Source organism: Nomascus leucogenys, chromosome 21, assembly GCF_006542625.1.
Source record: "Nomascus leucogenys isolate Asia chromosome 21, Asia_NLE_v1, whole genome shotgun sequence".
In the NCBI taxonomy this organism is placed as follows: Eukaryota; Metazoa; Chordata; class Mammalia; order Primates; family Hylobatidae; genus Nomascus; species Nomascus leucogenys.
Genome location: NC_044401.1, coordinates 2,281,826 through 2,302,253, shown reverse-complemented (window position 1 = coordinate 2,302,253; position 20,428 = coordinate 2,281,826). Strand labels below are relative to the sequence as shown.

The 20,428-nt window shown below is 40.4% G+C and overlaps 2 protein-coding genes across 2 annotated transcripts in view; one reads left to right on the top strand and one right to left on the bottom strand.

Moving 5' to 3' along the window:
- The window catches only part of B4GALT4 (beta-1,4-galactosyltransferase 4), a 116,722-nt gene that overhangs the window by 34,065 nt on the left and 62,229 nt on the right, over window positions 1-20,428 (bottom strand). The window lies entirely within an intron of this gene.
- Window positions 16,896-20,428, top strand: part of UPK1B (uroplakin 1B) — a 29,741-nt gene continuing 26,208 nt past the window's right edge. The window contains exon 1 of the mRNA XM_003261846.3: window positions 16,896-16,972. The gene's annotated coding sequence lies outside the window, so the exon portion shown is untranslated. The remainder of the gene's footprint in view (window positions 16,973-20,428) is intronic.

Below are 20,428 nucleotides of genomic sequence, written 5' to 3'. Positions count from 1 at the left end.
GCAGAATAAATTGTTTGCCTAATTCAGTATTTTAATTTTTTAAGAAAAAAAATCCTCCTCAAACTCCACTAAAATTTCAGTAAAGATTTACAAAAGGAAGTAAATTCACTGTCATACTCAAAGCAGAAGGGAAAGAGACCAGAGATTTTTATGATTTCTGATAACAGAAAGCAAATGGGATAGCAGTGACAGATAAACTAGAGCACAAGCCACTGCTCAGAACTCACAGGGGTAGCTAAGTGGAGGCAGAGCCTCAGAGGACTCCAAACTCAGTAGTGACAGATACAGAGAAGTAGGCTATGAGTATCTAAAGGACTGCTCTTTTCCAATGACCTTTACACTATTTTAGTCACCTTCCACCAGAACCACAGCTGGTCATTACCAAAACTTCCACTTATGAAATCACTCATCTAGACAGGCTACACTTCCAGAAATTGCACTGAACCTGGTGAATTTTATAGGGAAAAAATGGTGTCAAATTTTTATAATAAGAAAAAAATTGAGCTAATTGTCCAACCACACTTTGGTCAAATTGTGGCCCATCCATACAATTTAATTCTATCCATACAATAAATGTTTCTGTAATTGTTGTTTAATTATTTGGATGAATACAATTTGATCTACTCCATATCATGTAACAATATAACTCTACATACATAACAACATACTTACACATGTACACACAAAAAGATTCAAATAGGGAAAAAGACAAACTGAAAGGAATAAAAGAATAGAAAAAAATATAAAAATATAAAATCTTGAGTTGGGATGCTTTTTCTAAACATAATACCAAAGGCAGAAATCACTAAGAAAAATAATTACATAAGTGACATGAAAAACAAGAAACTATGGAGGAGGGGCTTCAAGATGGCTCACTAGGTACATCTGGCACTCACCTCTTCCACAATAAAGAAACCAAAATAGTGAGTGGATAATCACACTTTTTGCAAATCATCTAAGACAGTGGTCCCCAATCTTTTTGGCACCTGGGAAATGGTGCTACGGTTTTGCCATGTCCCCACCTAAATTATTGAATTGTAGTTTCCCATAATCCCCATGTGTCATGGGAGGGCCCAGTGGGAGGTAACTGAATCATGGGGTTAATCATCACGGTTACCCCCATGCTGTTCTTGTGATAGTGAGTGAGTTCTCACAAGATCTGATGGTTTTATAAGGGGCTTTTCCCCCTTTGCTCAGCGCTTCTCCTTCCTGCCACCCTGTGAAGAAGGTGCCTTTCTTCCTTTTTGCCTTCTGCCATGATTGTAAGTTTCGTGAGCCTTCTAAGCCATACAGAACTGTGAGTCAATTAAACCTCTTCTCTATAAATTACCCAGTCTTGGGTATTTCTTCATAGCAGCATGAGAAAGAACTAATACTACTGGTTTCATGGAAGACAATTTTCCATGGACTGGGGGAGGGAGACGGTTTCTAACTGAAACTGTTCCACCTCAGATAATCAGGCATTAGTTAGATTCTCATAAGGAGCAGGCAATCTAGATCTTTCGCATGCACAGTTCACAGTAGGTGTAGTACTCCTATGAGAATCTAATGCCACCACTGATCTGACAGGAGTCATAGCTCAGGCAGTAATCCTTACTCGCTGCTGCTCACCTCCTGCTGTGTGGCCCAGTTCCTAACAGGCCACAGACCGGTACCAGTCTGCTGCCTGGGGGTTAGGGACCCCGGTCTAAGACAGAACACTGGAATCCAACAGAGAAGTGATAGGAAGCAAGGAAGGAGAGGGAAGTGAGGCAGCCTGCTCTGCCAGGATCAGCTGGGAACCTGGAAAGACTCCTCAATGTGGGGAATGGGTAACTGTGAGATCCTCAGTGGTCCACATTTCCACTGTGGACTCCTTCTATCCTAGCCATGGAAGAAACTTTTGACTGTCACAGGCCCTGAAACCAACATAGAGAACTGCCTGGAGACCACACATAGCTCCAGAGAAGGAGCTCATGCTGAACTCCACAAACCTCCACATTCTATGAAGCTACAGATGGTGCCATTTTGAGAACCCAGCCTGCCCCCAACTAGACTATCCTGCTCTGGAGCTCAACAGCCCATGCTATCTCCACATCTCTGGAGCCCCCACTGAGATTCCCCAACTGTAGCAGGTGCCATCAGGGCAGAAGCAGTAGCCATCAGCAGTGACCCCAACCTCCAACAAAGGAGCAACTGTGCACTTTCATGCATCCCAAGCACAAAGTCCACTACCTGCAGCTGCTGCTACCACAAGCTACTGCCTCTAGGGCTGAAGCATGCGCCCCTCCAGCTGCCTGCCTGCGGCTGCTGCCGCTGAAAGCAATCATACCCTCCCCAGTAGAAGGGCAGTAGCACAATTGCTGCTGCCTCCACTTAAGCATTCCACTGGCAGCCTGGTTATCATCCCAACCATGGCTACTACCAAGAAGCCTAAGGACAGATCCACTTAGACTGGTTCTACCTTCCAACCCCAAGTATCCAAGCATGCTATCTAGGGCCTGGGGATCAACCAGCCCAATTCACCACCTTTGGCACCTGGGCACTCCTCTCAGAAACCTGAGGCCAGAACCACCCAGCCTGCTGCTACCACCACAGCTGACACACACCTTCATGCACCACCTACAGGCCTATGGATGGGCCCACCCAACCCACTGCAATAACCACCAACACCAACACAGACCACTTGGGACCCAGAGGATTGTCCCATCACTGTTACTGCCATCACCATGCCACACCCACTTCTCAGGGATCAGAGAATCTGCCCACCTGCCCAGCCCATTTCTGCCATTCCTAAAGCTGTCTGGAAACCCAAAAATCAGCCTGCCTGGACCTGCTAACACCAGTGCCAGTGTATGCTGCCCTGAGGCTCCAAAACAGGCGTGCTTCACCTACTGCTGCCACCACTGGGGCCCAAAGACTGGCACACCTGGTGTACTAGTCCCCAAATAAATCATACAGAGGCTATACTACTGCACACAACCAGAATCAAAGCCAAAGTGTTGTATTCAACCAATACCATAGATCCATCTTCAGGAATAAGTCCTCTTCTATGAAAGCAAATTTTAAAAATTGAAAGAAGTGATATTACATCCAATGCACAGATATCAAGGTAATGATATGAGATGAAAGTAAGGAAATATAACAACTACAAAGGTACATAATAATTCTCTGACAGATTTCAATCAAAAAGAAATTTACAAAATCCCAAAATTATTCAAAATATTGATGCTAAAGAAGTTCAGTGAAATACAAGAAAATACTGAAAAATAATACAAAAAAAGCAGAAAGATGGCCAGGTGTGGTGGCTCATGCCTGTAATCCCAGCACTTTGGGAGGCCGAGGCGGGTGGATTATGAGGTCAGGAGATCGAGACCATGGTGAAACCCCATCTCTACTAAAAATACAAAAAATTTAGCTGGGTAGGGTGGCGGGTGCCTGTAGTCCCAGCTACCCAGGAGGCTGAGGTAGAAGAATGGCATGAACCTGGGGGGCGGAGCTTGCAGTGAACCAAGATCACACCACTGCACTCCAGCCTGGGTGATAGAGCGAGACTCCGTCTCAAAATAAATAAATAAATAATAAATAAAAAAATAAAAGAAATCAGAAAGAATATTCAGGATATTAATGAGAAATATATTTAAAAGTATCATAAAAAAAAGAACCAAATAGAAATTCTGGAAGTGAAGAATTTCTTTAATGAAATACAAAATGCATTAGAAAGTTTCAAGAATACACTAGATCAAGCAGAAGAAAAACATCTCAGAATTTTAAGACAAGTCTTTTGTAATGACTCGGTCAGACAAAAATAAAGAAAACGGAATAAAAAATAATGAGCAAAGCCCATGTGACACATGGGAGAAAATAAATTGACCAATATGGTAGTTTTTGGCTTTCTGGAAGGCAAAGAGAAAACTAAAGGGTTAAAAGCCAATTTAAGAAAATAATAGATAAAAATTTTCCAAGGCTAGTAGGAGATTTAGACAGCCAGATACAGGAAACCCAGAGATCCATTGTATTGAATGGATACAATTCAATAAGGTCTTTTCCATGGGACATAATAGTCAAACTGTCAAGTCAAATACACAGCATTCTAAAAACAGCAAGAGAAAAGGTGTCTAGTCACTTACAAAGGAGTCTGCATCACACTAACAGTGGATTTCTCAGCAGAAACCTTGTGCATGCCAGAAGAGAATATGGATGATATATATTCAAGATGCTGAAAGAAAAAAAAACTGCCAGCCAAGGATACTATACCAAGCAAAGTTCTCCTTCATCAATGACAGAGAAATAGTCTTTCTCAGACAAAGAAAATCTGAGGGAATTCACCACCACTAGACTGGCACTGTAAGAAATGCTTGAGAAAGTCCTATACCTGGAAGTGAAAGGACAATATCTACCATCATGAAAACGAAGGAAAATATAAAACCCACAGATAGAGCAAACACATAAACATGAAAAAGACTCAATGATACCACTAAAGAAAAACCACCAAATCACAATAATAAACAATGAGAACAAAGAATATGCAGAACAACCAGAAACCAATTAATAAAATGACAGGAATAAGCCTTCACATATCAATAATAAGCTTGAATGTAAATGGATTAAACTTTCCACCTAAAAGATACAGACCGGCTGAATGAAAAAGCATGGCTCAACTATATGCTGCCTACAAGAAACTCATCTCACCTATAAAGACCCATATAGACTGAAGTAAAGGGATGGAAAAAGATATTCCATACAAATAAGAACAAAAAATGAGCAGGAGTAGCTAAACTTATATCAGATGAATCAGACTTTAAGTCAAAAACAGTAAAGAGATAAAGACTGTCATTATATAATGACAAAGGGATCAACTCAATAAGAGGATATAACAATTCTAACCCTATATGCACTCAACACCAAGCACTCAGATATATACAGCAAATATTATTAGACCAAAGGGAGAGATAGACTTCAATACAATAATATTTGGAGACTTCATCACTCAACTCTCAACATGAGACAGATCATCTAGACAGAAAATCAACAAATGTCAAAACCTTGTTAATGTCAAAACATTGTTGAAGGCTGGGCATGGTGGCTCATGCCTATAATCCCAGAACTTTGGGAGGCCAATGCAGGTGGATCCCTTAAGGCCAGGAGTTCAAGACCAGCCTGGGCAACATGGTAAAACTCCATCTCTACAAAAAATACAAAAATTAGCCAAGTGTGGTGGGGCATACCTGTAAACCCAGGAGGCTGAGGCACGAGAATCACTTGAACTCAGGAGGTGGAGGTTGCAGTGAGATGAAATCACACCACCGCACTCCAGCCTGTGTGACAGAGCAAGACTCTCTCAAAAAATAAAAATAAAACAGATGCTGGCAAGTTCAAAGGAAAGAAACTCATATACTATTGGTAGGAGTGTAAACTAGAACAGCCACTAAGGAAAACAGTATGGAGATATCTAAAAAAAAAACAACTAAAAATAGAACTACCATACTGATATGGTTTGGATGTTTGTCCCTCTCTAAATCTCAAGTTGAAATGTAATCCCTAATGTTGGGGGTGGGGCCTGGTGGGAGGTCTTTGGGTCATGAGGGCGGATCCCTCATGAATGGCTTTGTGCCCTCCTCATGGTAATAAATGAGTTCTCACTCTGAATTAACATGAGATCTGGTTGTTTAAAAAAATGTGGCACTTCCCAACTCTCTCCCTTCTTCCCTTTCTTACCTTTTGACACCACCTACTCTCACTTTGCCTTCCACCATTATTGTAAGCTTCCTGAGCCACTTTCCAGAAGCAGTTGCTGGAGCCATGTTTGTACAGCCTGCAGAACTTTGAGCCAATTAAATCTCTTTTCTTTATAAATTACCCAGCTTTCAATAAATATTTCTTTATGGCAATGTAAAAACAGACTACACATACTATCCAGCAATCCCACTACTGGGTATTTATCCAAGGGAAAAGAAGTCAGTATATCAAAGGGGTACCTGCACATGCATGTTTATTGCAGCAATGTTCACTATAGCAAGGATATGAAATCAACCTCCATGTCCATCAACAGATAAGTGGATAGAGAAAATGTGGTACATATACACAATGGAATACTTTTCAGCCATAAAAAAGAATGAAAAATCATGTCATCTGCAGCAACATGGATGGTACTAGAGTAAATTAGGTTAAGTGAAGTAAGTCAAGCACAGAAAGATGAATAGCACATGTTCTCATTCATATGTGGAAGCTAAAAAGGTCAATATCATGAAGGTAGAGTAGAATGATAGATGCCAGAGTCTGAGAAGGTCATGCAGGTGGGAGGAGGGGATGAAGAGAGGTCAGTTAATGGATACAAACATACAGTTAGATAAAAGGTATAAGTTCTAATATTCAACAACAGAGTAGGTTTGATTATCCCAATTCTAGGACATGACTCTTGGGCATTTCTGGACTTTCCCTGGGCCCTTTAGGACCAGTAGACGCCAGAGCCAGGCATCATTCATGACAAACTGACTTAAGAGACCCTGGGCCTTAAAGGAACACCAGCAGTAGTCTGGCAGTACTCTTTGTGGCCTGGGGAGATGATGGCAATAGGGTGAGTCTCCTCTGCCTTTGGAAAGGGGAGGGAGGAGTAGGAAGGACTGTGTCTTGTGGTTTGAGGGCCAGCTCAGCTGCAATACAATAGAACACCAGATAGACTTCTAAGGTTTTTGACTGTAGTCCCTGAGTCCTGGGCAGCACTTATGGACCCACCCAGGGCCTGGGGGACCTCACTGCCCTGAAGGGAAGGACACAGTCCTGGCTGGCTTTGCCATCTGCTGACTGTAGAGCCCCAGGGCCTTGAGCAAACATAGGCAGTAGCAAGGGAGTGGTTATAGCAGACCTTGGGTGAGAACCAGTGCAGTACTGGCTTTAGGTCTGATCCAGTGCAGTCATAGTAGTGGTGGCCACAGGGCTGCTTGTGTCACTGCACCCCAGCTTTAGGTGGCTCAGCACAGAGGGAGAGACTCTGTATGTGTGGTAGAAAGTAAGGTAAGAGAACAGGAGCTTCTGCCTGGTAATCCAGAGAATTCTCCTGGATCTGGCCCAAGACCAACAAGGTGGTACCTCTACAAGTCTACAAAAACTACAGGCTTGGGATGTCCCCTAAAGTAGATACAGCTTAGATCAAAACACTAAAGAGTCCTTTAAATATCTGGAAAGCCTTCCCAAGAAGGATGGCTACAAATAAACTCAGAGAGTGAAGACTACAATAAATACCTAACTCTTTGATGCCCAGACACCAAAGAACATCTACAAACATCAACAACATTTCAGGAAAACATGACCTCACTAAATGAACTAAGGGCTAATCCTGGAGAAACAGAGACATGTGAGCTTTCAGACAGAATTCAAAATAGCCGTGTTGAGGAAACTCAAAAAATTTAAGGTAACGCAGAGAAGGAATTCAGAATTCTATCAGATAAATTTGATGAAGACAATGAAATAATCTAAAAGAACCAAGCAGGAATACTGGAGCCGAAAAATGTAATTGGCATACTGAAGAATGCATCAGAGACCTTTAGTAGCAGAATGGATCAAACAAAAGAAAGAATTAGTGAACCTGAAGACATGTTATTTGAAAATACAGTGAAAGGAGACAAAAAAGAATAAAAAATATCAAAGCACACCTAGGTTTGATATTTTCTAGATGCTGTGTGACACACACAGCATCTAGAAAATTGCTTCAAAAGGGCAAATCTAAGATTTACTGGCCTTAAACAGGAAGTAGAGAAAGAGATAGGGGTAGAGAGTTTATTCAAAGGGATAACAACAGAGAACTTCCCAAACCTAGAGAAATATATCAATATCCAAGTACAATATCCAAATACCAAACAGATTTAATCCAAAGAAGACTACCTGAGACATTTAATAATCAAACTCCCAAAGGTCAAAGATAAAGAAAGAATCCTAAAAGCAACAAGAGAAAAGAAACAAATAACATACAATGAAGCTCCAATAAGTTTGGCAGCAGACTTTTCAGTGGAAACCTTACAGGCCAGCAGAGAGTGGTATGATATATTTAAAGTGCTTCAGTATAAAAACTTTTACCCTAGAATAGTATATCCAGCAAAAATATCCTTCCGACATGAAGGATAAATAAATACTTTCTTAGACAAACAAAAGCTAAGGGATTTAATCAATGCCAGGCCTGTCCTACAAGAAATATCAGAAAGAGCCGGGCGTTGTGGCTCACGCTTGTAATCCCAGCACTTTGGGAGGCCGAGGTGGGCAGATCACGAGGTCAGGAGATCGAGACCACGGTGAAACCCTGTCTCTACTAAAAATACAAAAAAATTAGCCAGGCGTGGTGGCGGGCGCCTGTAGTCCCAGCTACTCGGAGAGGCTGAGGCGGGAGAATGGCGTGAACCCAGGAGGCGGAGCTTGCAGTGAGCTGAGATCGCACCACTGCACTCCAGCCTGGGTGACAGAGCAAGACTCCATCTCAAAAAAAAAAAAAAAGAAATATCAGAAAGAAAAGGACGTTAATCAGCAATAAGTAATCACCATAAGGTACAAAACTCACTGGAATAGTAAGTACACAGAAAAACTCAGAATATTATAACACTGTAATGGTGGTGTGTAAACTACTCTTATCCTAAGTAGAAAGAGTAAACAATGAATCAATCAAAAATAATAACTACAGCAACCTTTAGGATATAAATACGAACAAAAAAAATTTAAAAAGTTGGGGGACGAAGTTAAGGCATAGAGTTTTTATCAGTTTTATTTTGCTTGTTTGTTTTTCATGAAAATAGTGTTGTTATCAGGTGAAAATAATGAGCTATAAGACAGTATTTGCAAGCTTCATGTAACCTTAAACCAAAAAAATACAACGGGCACACAAAAAATAAAAAGCAAGAAACTAAATCATATCACCAGAGAAAATCACCTTCACCAGAGAAAGATAGGAAGGAAATAAAGAAGGAAGAGAAGACCAGAAAACAAATAACAAAATGGCAGGAGTAAGTCCTTACTTATCAATAATAACATTGAATGTAAATGGACTAAACTCTCTAATCAAAAGACATAGATGGGCTGAATGGATGAAAAAACAAGACCCATTGATCTTTTGCCTACCAGAAGCACACTTTACCTATGAAGACAAATATAGACTGAAAATAACGAGATGGAAAAAGATATTCCATATCAATGGAAACCAAAAAAGAGCAGGAGTCACTATATTTATATCAAACAAAATAGATTTCAAGATAAAAACTATAAGAAGAGACAAAGAAGGCCACTATATAATAACAAAGGGGTCAATTCAGCAAGAAGATATAACAATTTTAAATATAAGCCCCCCCAACACAGGAGCACCTAGATACATGAAGGAAATATCCTTAGAGTTAAAGAGAGAGACAGGCCCCAATACAATAATAGCTGGAGACTTCAGCACCTCACTTTCAGCATTAGACAGATCTTCCAGACAGAAAATCAACAAAGAAACATTGGACTTAATCTGCACTATAGACCAAATGGATCTAATAGATGTTTACAGAACATTTAATTCAATGGCTGCAGAACATTTCATTCAATGGCTGCAGAAAAAGAAACTCTTTTTCTCAGCATATGGATCATTCTAAAGGATAGATCATATGTTAGGTCACAAAATAAGTCTTAAAACATTCAAAAAACTTGAAATAATATCAAGCATCTTCTCTGACCACAATGGAATAAAGCTAGAAATTAATAATAAGGGAATTTTGGAAACTATACAAATACATGGAAATTAAACATTATATGCTCCTGAATGACCAGTGGGTCAATGAAGAAATTAAGAAGTAAATTGAAAAATATCTTGAAACAAATGATAATGGAAACACAACGTACCAAAACCTATAGGACATAGCAAAAGCAGTCCTAAGAGGGAATTTTACCGCTTTAAGTGCCTACATCAAAAAAGAAGAAAAACTTCAAATGAACAATCTAACAATGCATCTTAAACAACTAGAAAAGCAAGAGCGAACCAAACTCAAAATTAGTAGAGGAAACAATAAAGGCAGAAATAAGTGAAATTGAAATGAAAAAACAAAATACAAAAGATTAGTGAAACAAAAGTTGGTTTTCTGAAATGTTAAACAAAATTGACAATCCTTTACCCAGGCTAACCATAAAAGAGAGAATATACTAATAAATAAAATCAGAAATGAAAAAGGAGACATTACAACAGATACTTCAGAAATTCAAAGGACCATTATCAGCTACAATGAGCAACAATTTGCCAATAAATTAGAAAATCTAGAAGAAATGGACAAATTACTAGGTACATACAACCTACCACATTGAACTGGGAAGAAATCCAAAACCTGAACAGACCAATAACAAGTAATGAGATAGAAGTCATAATAAAAAGTCTCCCACTAAAGAAAAGCCTGGAACCTGATGGCTTCACTGCTGAATTCTACCAAACATTTAAAGAAGAATTAATACCAGTTCTACTCAAACTATTCCAAAAAACAGACAAGAAAGGAATACTTCCAAACTCATTCTACAAGGCCAATATAACTCTGATACCAAAAGCAAATGAAGAAACATCAAAAAAAGAAAAAGCTACAGGCCAATATCCTTGATGAATATTGATACAAAAATCCTCAACAAAATACTAGCAAACCAAATTCAATAATACTACATTAGAAAGATCATTCATCATGACCAAGTGGGATTTATCCCTGGGATGCCAGGATGGCTCAACGTATGCAAATCAATCAATGTGATATATCATATCAACACAATAAAGGATTAAAACCATATGATCATTTCAATTGATGCTAAAAAAGCATTTGATAAAATTCAACATCACTTCATGATAAAATATCCCTTCATGATAAAATTCAACATCCCTTCATGATAAAACCCCACAAAAACAAACTGGGAATAGAAGAAACATACCTCAATGTAATAAAAGCCATATATGGCAGACCCACAGCTAGTATACTGAATGGAGAAAAACTGAAAGCCTTTCCTCTAAGATCCGGAACACGACAAGGATGCCCATTGTCACCACTGTTATTCAACATAGTACTAGAAGTCCTAGCTAGAGCAGTTAGACAAGAGAAAGATATAAAGGGCATCCAAATTGGAAAGGAAGAAGTCAAATTATCCTTATTTGGAGATGATATTATCATATTTGGAAAAACCTAAAGACTCCACAGAAAAATTATTAAAATGGATAAATTTAGTGAAGTTGCAGGATAAAAAATTAACATACAGAAATCAGTAGCGTTTCCATATGCCAACAATGAACAACATGAAAAATAAATTAAAAAGTAATCTAATTTACAATAGCCACAAAGAAAATTAAATACCAAGGAATTAACCAAAAAAGTAAAAGATCTCTATAATGAAAATTATAAAACAAGGCTGAAAGAAATTGAAAACAACACCAATAAATGGAAAAATATTTCATGTTCATGGATTGTAAGAATCAATATTGTTAAAATGTTCACACTACCCAAAGCAATCTACAGATTCAATGCAATTTCTATCAAAATACCAATGACGTTCTTCATGGAAATAGAAAAACAATCCTAAAATTTATATGGAACCACAAAAGACCCAGAATAGCCAAAGCTATCCTAAGCAAAAAGAACAAAACTGAAGGAATCAATTTACCTGACTTCAAATTATACTACAGAGCTACAGTAACCACAACAGCATGGTACTGGCATGAAAACAGACACTGGACACATAGACAAATGAAACAGAATAGAGAACCCAGAAACAAACCACAATGAGATATCATCTCACACCAGTTAGAATGGCAATCATTAGAAAGTCAGGAAACAACAGGTGCTGGAGAGGATGTGGAAAAATAGGAACACTTTTACACTGTTGGTGGGACTGTAAACTAGTTCAACCATTGTGGAAGACAGTGTGGCGATTCCTCAAGGATCTAGAACTAGAAATACCATTTGACCCAGTGATCCCATTACTGGGTATATACCCAAAGGATTATAAATCATGCTGCTATAAGGACACATGCACACGTATATTTATTGCAGCACTATTCACAATAGCAAAGACTTGGAACCAACCCAAATGTCCATCAATGATAGACTGGATTAAGAAAATGTGGCACATGTACATACACCATGGAATACTATGCAGTCATAAAAAGGATGAGTTCGGCCAGGCGCGGTGGCTCAAGCCTGTAATCCCAGCACTTTGGGAGGCCGAGGCGGGTGGATCACGAGGTCAGGAAATCAAGACCATCCTGGCTAACACGGTGAAACCCCGTCTCTACTAAAAAATACAAAAAATTAGCCGGGCGAGGTGGCGGGCGCCTGTAGTCCCAGCTACACGGGAGGCTGAGGCAGGAGAATGGCGTGAACCCCAGGGGGCGGAGCCTGCAGTGAGCCTAGATCGCGCCACTGCGCTCCAAACTGGGTGAAAGAGCGAGACTCCGTCTCAAAAAAAAAAAAAAAAAAAAAAAAAAAAAAAAAAAAAGGATGAGTTCATGTCCTTTGTAGGGACATGGATGAAGGTAGAAACTATCACTCTGAGCAAACTATCACAAGCACAGAAAACCAAACACCTCATGTTCTCACTCATAGGTGAGTGAGACATGAGAATTGAACAATGAGAATTGAACAATGAGAACACTTGGACACAGGACGGGGAACATCACACACCGGGGTCTGTCGTGGGGTGGGGGACGGGGGAGGGATAGCATTAGGAGAAATACCTAATGTTAAATGATAAGTTAATGGGTGCAGCACACCAACATGGCACATGTATACATATGTAACAAACCTGCACGTTGTGCACAAATACCCTAGAACTTACAGTATAATTTTTAAAAAAAGAAAAATTGTCCACTGAATTTGGCAAAGTAGAGGTCGTTTGTAACTTGATAAGCAGTTTCAATGGATTGGTGAGAATGGAGGCAAGATTGAATTTGACTGAAGTTTAGAGTGTCCAATAGATAAAAACAAACCAGTTGCTTAGGAAAAGTGTAATTCTTCCAGACACTGAGACCAGAAATATTTTCCCTTGGGACCTCTTATGCCCAAAATGTAAGGTTGTACACAACATCTTCAACAACATCTCTACAATAAACACAATGTTTTATAGAGTAGCCCCTTAATATAATATCAGAGATATCATAGACAGCTTTCTTCATTGGGTGAAAATTTGGGCTAAATGATTATTTTATTGGTATATAGCTATTACTTATAATAATTCCATATAACTACCATATATGCTTATTGAAATGAGCTAAAAGGATTTAGTTCAATGCAAGAGTCTGTTAACATCAGGATATCACTTTCCTGGAAAAGGCCTAGACATAATTTAAGAAGTCATCTTGTAGTGGCCATAATCTAAACATATGAACTAAGTTAAGTATTTATCATCTCTAGGAGCTGAAGGAAATATGGCAATATCAATTATAGTTGAGTGAAAAAAAATAGCTGTGTAAGAGAGAAGACCCATTAAAGGTCAAAACCCTAAATACATACACATTTCAGGAAAATTGTCAAGGAAACCCCACCAAAAGTTTGTCAAGACCAACTGGAGAAAAGGTCATTTTTAGAGGCCCTAAAGAATTGTGTGGACCATAACACTTCAGGTACATTGTTTGCTGGTTTGACTCAGCTGTTTTTAATACAGAAGCTGAGACATGATCAGTAACCTGCTTTCCTCCACAGGGAGCCTGAGTGCTCAGGCAGACTTACTCTCCAGCCAATAAGAAGCAGAAGATGGCTTCTTACATATCCCAGGAACAATATTCTACTCTCTATTAACCTCATTGAGCAGTTAATAGAAAAAAATCGTATTTGTGATTTTAAATTTGAATGCCATTTTAAAAGTTACACAGATCATGTAACTGCACTCTAACAGTAAGAGTACAGGCTGTGAAGACAGGTGGATTGCAGTCCTCATCTCTAAATGCCTCTGTAACAGTGGGCAGTTAGCATCCTCAGCCTTCAGTTCTCTCATCTGTAAAATGGGAGCATAATAGGATATACCTTAAAGGGATATTGTGAAGAGTAAATTTGGCAGTACCTGGGACTTTTACTATATATTAAAAATATTCTAGACAACATCATGTTTTGAGAAGTATTTTTCCTGAAATTAGTAACTAGATAAAGCAAAAGGCATTAAATAACCCACTTTCTGAACTTCCAGTAGAGAGGCAGCCTCTTTCCCACCCAGTTTGCACTACAACTCCCTATCTCACCATAGGAAAGTCAATATGAAGTGAGGGATCTGTTAGGGAATGCAGAGAAGACAAACATTCCAGTGGTTCCTTGCCCCAAAGATGACAGAGGAAAGCCTCATGAGGACTGAAAAGTTTGAGTGTGTATATAGGACCAGTTCTTTTAGCCCAGTTAAATATCACATGAGTCACCAGGCCTCCTAACTTGCCTTGGAACTACCACAGAGAAGGAAAAGCTTTGGAGGGCGATGGTGCAGTGGTATGGCCCGACAGAGAAGGGGACAAGCATGCCACCTTTAGTTCTAGGTTCCTGAGATGGGCAGAAGTTAGAACCCAGCCACTTGAGAACTGGGGTCCTGGAGGGTAGGTGAGATTGAAGGACAAAGACTGACTGCAAACCAACGAATGAGGCAGAGCACCCTCTGAGGCTTAGGAACTGGTGGGGTTCAGTAGGGCTCTCCTTGGCCAGCCCTGTGCACTGGCCCCTGTCTACACTGCTGCTGGTGGTGGTGAACTAGACAGTGGGGAAGGCCAACGGAAAGGGATAGAGCCTCTCTCTGGCCACTCACACAGGATGACATCATTTCCCTCTCAAATGAACACACACAGGGAGTTGGGGGGTTATTAAAGACCTCACCTTCTCCCCAAAACTACTGGAGTCTGTAGTTTGAATTGTGGTGATAGGAAGAAAATATTTAAGTGTTTCTAACGGAACTGAGATATTAGTAATGAGAATTAACTGAGGGGCTTGGAATCAGGTTAAGACGTGGTTAAGGGAGCCACCTAGCCAGAGAGAAAGAGGGATTAGCAGAAGAGAGTTAGAAATCAATTAACTGGAAAAAATAAGCCTGTCATACATTAAGGACTTGACGTTCCTCATCTATTCAGCTGCAGTTATTATCTGAAAACTAATCTTCCTTTTCCTAGCTAGTCTCTTGTCTCTTGTTATTGGGTTTGTGTTCACATTATCTATTTTGCAGATTTTCAAATCTTTTTGTTTTCTCCCCATATAATCATGGTAATGGAACATAAAATGCCTAAGACATGAATGAAAATTCATAGGTCCTTGTTTGCTTCGTTGGACTTTATCACAAATATTTCCAGGACAGCACATGTTTTTAATAACTTATATGTTCTTATAATTATAATATAGATCCTTTGTAAACATATGAACTGCAAAAATAGAAGACTGTAAAAGTCACCCATATTTTACCATTCAGATATATTCTGGTTAATGTTTGCTGTATATTATTTCTAACTTTTTAAGTCATAGGTAAACTTTCTTAAAAATTAAAATGTGTCAGATTACACAAACTATTTTGTAAACCGCTTTTTCATTTTCAGCCTCTAGAAGAGTGTCTGGCACATCCTAAGTTTTCAATAAATATTTGTCAAATAAATGACTGAACTTATTGCCATAACATTAAATGTTTATCTGTGGTGTCATTTTTAACCATTGCACAGAATTCTATTGTGTGAAATATGATAATTTATCTAACCAGGCCCTGGAGAGCTGCAGAGGAATAAGGCCTTGTGATGGACACAGAGGTGCTCCATGCAGTCCCCCTTCAAGGGGGAGGTTTCCCTGCTGCTGGGAGTACTTGCAACCTCCAGCCTCCAGTTATCAGCCCCTTTCAGGACTTGGCTCAGCTACAGAAAGCTGCCTTCCCAGAGCAACCCACATTGAAGGGCAGATCATAGAGGAGCTCAGTGGCAGAGCTACTCTGACAGGCCATCTTCCTCCACAGTTTCCTGAGGAGGGCTGCTTAAGACTGTCCCATCTATATTGCAGCTCAGCTTCTTTCTCTACCCAGTCCTGTTTCTTCCCTCTCCCTGCCATGGGTGTTAATCTCAGGGCACTCTCTAATAAATATATTGCACACTAAATTTTGTCTCAAAGTCTGCTCCTGAAAAAGCTAACCTGCAACAGAGATGACGCTGACCCTTGAGGAACTCCCAAGTCTATTGATTAAAGCACTCAGTAAATTCTAACGTTACTGCGGTTACCGATTCCTAACTCAGGTTAAACAAGCGATGGTGCATGTATACCATGATAGGTTATGCGGCCATTAAAATAATGTTCTGGGTGCCATGTATAACACATGATGGCTCCAGAAGTCAGGGAAGAAGGAAAAAAGAAGGGAAGGGAAGAGAAGAGAAAGGGAGGGAAGAAGAGGGGAGGGAAGAATTGGACATCAGATAATCACCTGAGCCCTCTCTCTGCGTGAATTTTTCCCAATCTGTTTCTTTCCACATCTCTTGCTCCTTATCAGTCTTTGGGCCACCTACAGTATGATCATTACTTGGGCAATTACCGTCTCTCTGAATTTGGCATATGCAGGTTATAGAAACTAAAACTGGACATGGCCCTACACAGGTAAGCACATATCAGCATCGCTGTGAGCGGTCAGGACTAACAAGCCTTCAACACACAAAAGCAGGAGTAAGGATCAAATTACACAAATCAAATCAAATCAAAATAAAATCCCTGAGTTTGCATTCCAGTAAAGCCCAGACCTAGGAGGGATCCAGGAAAGCGATGAGTGTGGCTGTCAAGGTGCTTCCATCTGTCAAAGTCACGCATTCCAAAGCAGCAGAAATCTACTGACAGCCTCCGGTTACTCCCTCGCCTTAGCGAGGCAGGGCAGGCAGCGGCAAGCTCAGCCCATGTGAGGTGCCTCCTGCCAATCACAGACCACCCTTCCCTGGTCCTAGAGGTTCAAAGAATTGCAGGAGGGTAGAAAAGCACCTGGGTCGGGTGCAGACTGCGGAGTGGGCCGTACCGTGTGCGCAGAAAGAGGAGGCGCTGTGAGTAGACTGCTTTCCCTCTGCAGGGAATCCCCCAGGCTCAAGGGTTGGGTTGCTCTCCTGGGAGGGAAGCTAGTGGACTGGGAGGGAAAGGGGAAGAAGTTACATTCTTGATTCATAAAGTCTGTCACTTTTTTCTTTGTAATTTAGGGTATTGTGGCTGTCCTGTTCTCTTTCACTTTGAACCGTTGAAATTGCTTTCTTAAAACCTTGGATATAAGTCTTGTTGTCAGTAAACTTCTGGAGATATTATGCAGCCATCCTGCTTTCAACCTCAGATATCCCCACAGAAAGAACAAGAAAATCCAAGCACCCTGAGAAATCCTATATCTCCTGATTAAATCGCACATAGACAGACACCTTTGTAGACCCCCAATTTCCTTGTGGAGTCAGAAAAGCAACAGAAAATTTAATGAAATAGCTCGTGTTATTTCTTAATAATCTGTTCAGGCTAGCAGACAGAAAGTTTCTTGGTCTTCCTGTCAGAAATCATTTGGTCCTGCCAACGTGTAATGAAATGTGTGAGGCAATTTACTCCCAGTTATTGTCTGCAAACACTTCTGCTTAATAAATGTGTCAGTTGAAGTCAACAAAGTAGCTTTATCTACGCAATGTTATTTTTACATAATTTGTTTTTACTCCTTACCAATTCTTTGCTCCACCATGATCTGCAGGACATATAGATATTTTTCATTCTGATGACATTTTCATACAAAATACAAATTTAAGTTTCAAATAATGCTAGTATTATTTTATGTTTGCATCTGTTTATAAACCTAAAACTCCACTTCTAACTAGTTTTAAAGATTTTGAAGCCATTTAAGAATTTGTAGCCAGTCACAGTGGCACATGCCTGCAGTTCCAGCTATTCAGGAAGCTGAGGCCATGGGATCAGGAGTTCTAGTCCAGGCTGGGCAACACGGTGAGATCCTGTCTCTAAAAAAATAAAAACAAATTTTTGAAGAAGTTTTGTTAACTTGAATGTCTTCTTTTAATGACAGACAATGTTTCTTGAACATTTCTTGCCTGAGTTGCTAAGCACAACAGGAAAGAACTCTTAGGTTTTATAGATATATATACTTTGAGTATAAACAAAATTTAGGTTACATAGTTTTCAGACCCTGTGAAGAAGTGGATTTTCTTTTTATTAACCTTCTCAGTGAGGAGAAAAATTTCTTACTTTGCTTTCTGCTCCAACAGATTGTTTTGCTTTCTGCTATAAAATAGTCTTTAAAATCAACTCACCTATTTTTTTTTTAACTGCTGGGAAGAATCAAAGACTTTTACATCCAAAGGGGACCTTAGACATCATTTAATCAAGGGGAAAAAAAGAAACTCAGAACTTTTTTTCTCTTTTCTTTTTTTTGAGACAGAGTCACTCAGATGCCCAGGCTGGAGTGCAGTGGCACGATCTCGGCTCACTGCAAGCTCCACCCCCCGGGGTTCACGCCATTCTCCTGCCTCAGCCTCCCGAGTAGCTGGGACTACAGGCGCCCGCCACCGCACCCAGCCAATTTTTTGTATTTTTAGTAGAGACGGGGTTTCACCATGTTAGCCAAGATGGTCTCGATCTCCTGACCTCATGATCCACCCACCTCAGCCTCCCAAAGTGCTGAGATTACAGGCTTGAGCCACCACGCCCGGCCAAAACTCAGAACTTCTTTTTGACTTCTCCTCCTTACAATCTTAACCAGAGTAAACACCAGTCAGCCTTTAAATATGCTCTGGAATTTGCACCTGATAGCCATGCAGGCTGCCCACAAACTTGATGGGCCACCATTCACCAACTGGGACAGAGACCACGTTGGTGAGGGGCCACCATCATCACACACTGCCCTACCCCCTGCCCCCCCACCCCAAGGACTCTCCATGGTACTCCTGCCCTGGAGCTGGGCATCCCTCTGGCAATGCCCGCACCTGAGGCCCTCGTGCAACTGAGTGCTCCTGAGCTATTGCTTACAGCTAGTCCCTGATTTCCAATGGGTGGATCACTGCCATCATACTAGGGGCACCAGGAATCAAGAGCAGTGCTGTCCAGTAAAACTTTCTGTGATGAGGGAAATATTCTGGACAACAGACACCACATGTATCTAGGGAGTGCTTGAGATGTGGTTGGAGCAACTGAGGAACTGATTTTTACTTTTATTTAATTGAATTCATTTGACTTTAAATAACTGCACGCAACTACTAACTACTGTATTAGTCAACACAGGTTTGGAGCTTTAAAGCAAGCGAAACTTATGGGCACTGGTGAGCCGTGGGTGACGGCCCTGGGAGAAAGCTCCTTTTTTTGTTATTTCCAGGGACTTATTCTACCTTAAGTTGAAGCAATTGTGACCTACAGTCTCCACACCCATCTTTCCTCTGAGCCAAGCAAGTGTCTGTTCTTGTGCTGAGTTTCAGGGTCAGGGCTAAGGCAATAGCATGTTGTGTTTCTTCGTTTCTTCCTCTCCTATTTTTCCTTTTCTTTTTTTCTCCTTTGTTAATTCAAATTTCTCTAGCATGAACTAAAGTTTGAGGTGTGGTTTGTGTGTTCTCCGGTACAACAAACTTGGGTGAGGAAAAGAGGTAATGAACTTGAAAAAATGATCTCATGCTTACTGGGCGAGTCTCACTTCTTTTTCTTCTGCTTTGCAAGTCGGTTTGTTTAGTGAGCAATTGTTTTTAGACCTTTCAATGTGTCTGGAAACATCAACACTATGGGTATGATTAATTTTTATAGGAAAACAAACTGAATGAAAGCACAATAAAGAAAAAACAAGAAATATAATTCTAGCTTTAAAAAAATCTGCACTCTTTAAAGCAAAGGAACTCCCAGGGTATTGAGCAACTTGAGTAAATCATCACCGTACCAGGCCACAGGGCAGTTTTCCCACAGGGCGGGGTGCACAGGGGCTATTCCTTTACATGGAAAATATTTCGAGGTGAGTTGCATACTTTCAGTCTGGGGCGTTCCATCTCTAACGTGGGCAGTTGCTTCTCTGCCCTCTGCCTTCCACCACTTTCCACTTATTAAATGTATCTCATCCCATTGGTTTCCTTCCCGCCCCTGCCAGATAAGTAATCCAATATATGTGAGGGAGGCACTGTTTTAGAATAATGTGGGGATGGTTCAGAAGACCACATATTTAAAACGGCTTCTACATACTGCGGGCTAAAAGAGAAGGCAGGAAGGAGGACACATCATATCATTAGAAGTCAGTCTAGCCACAGAGACACACCCAAACCCCCAAATCATAAGTTATGAGGTTTGTCTTTTTAAGCTCTACCCTCTCCTTGGGTCTCTTTCCTTCTCATGTTGTCTTCCCTCACCCTTTGAAAATTAAATAAGAGAAGGGAGCTGATAAATGAGGCATTGATATGGATGGCTCATGAAACTCAATGTGCCTCTTTTATATGAGCTTGCATTTTAATCAGGAACAAAGGAGTGAGTCTCGAACTGTGGCATTCAGAAGT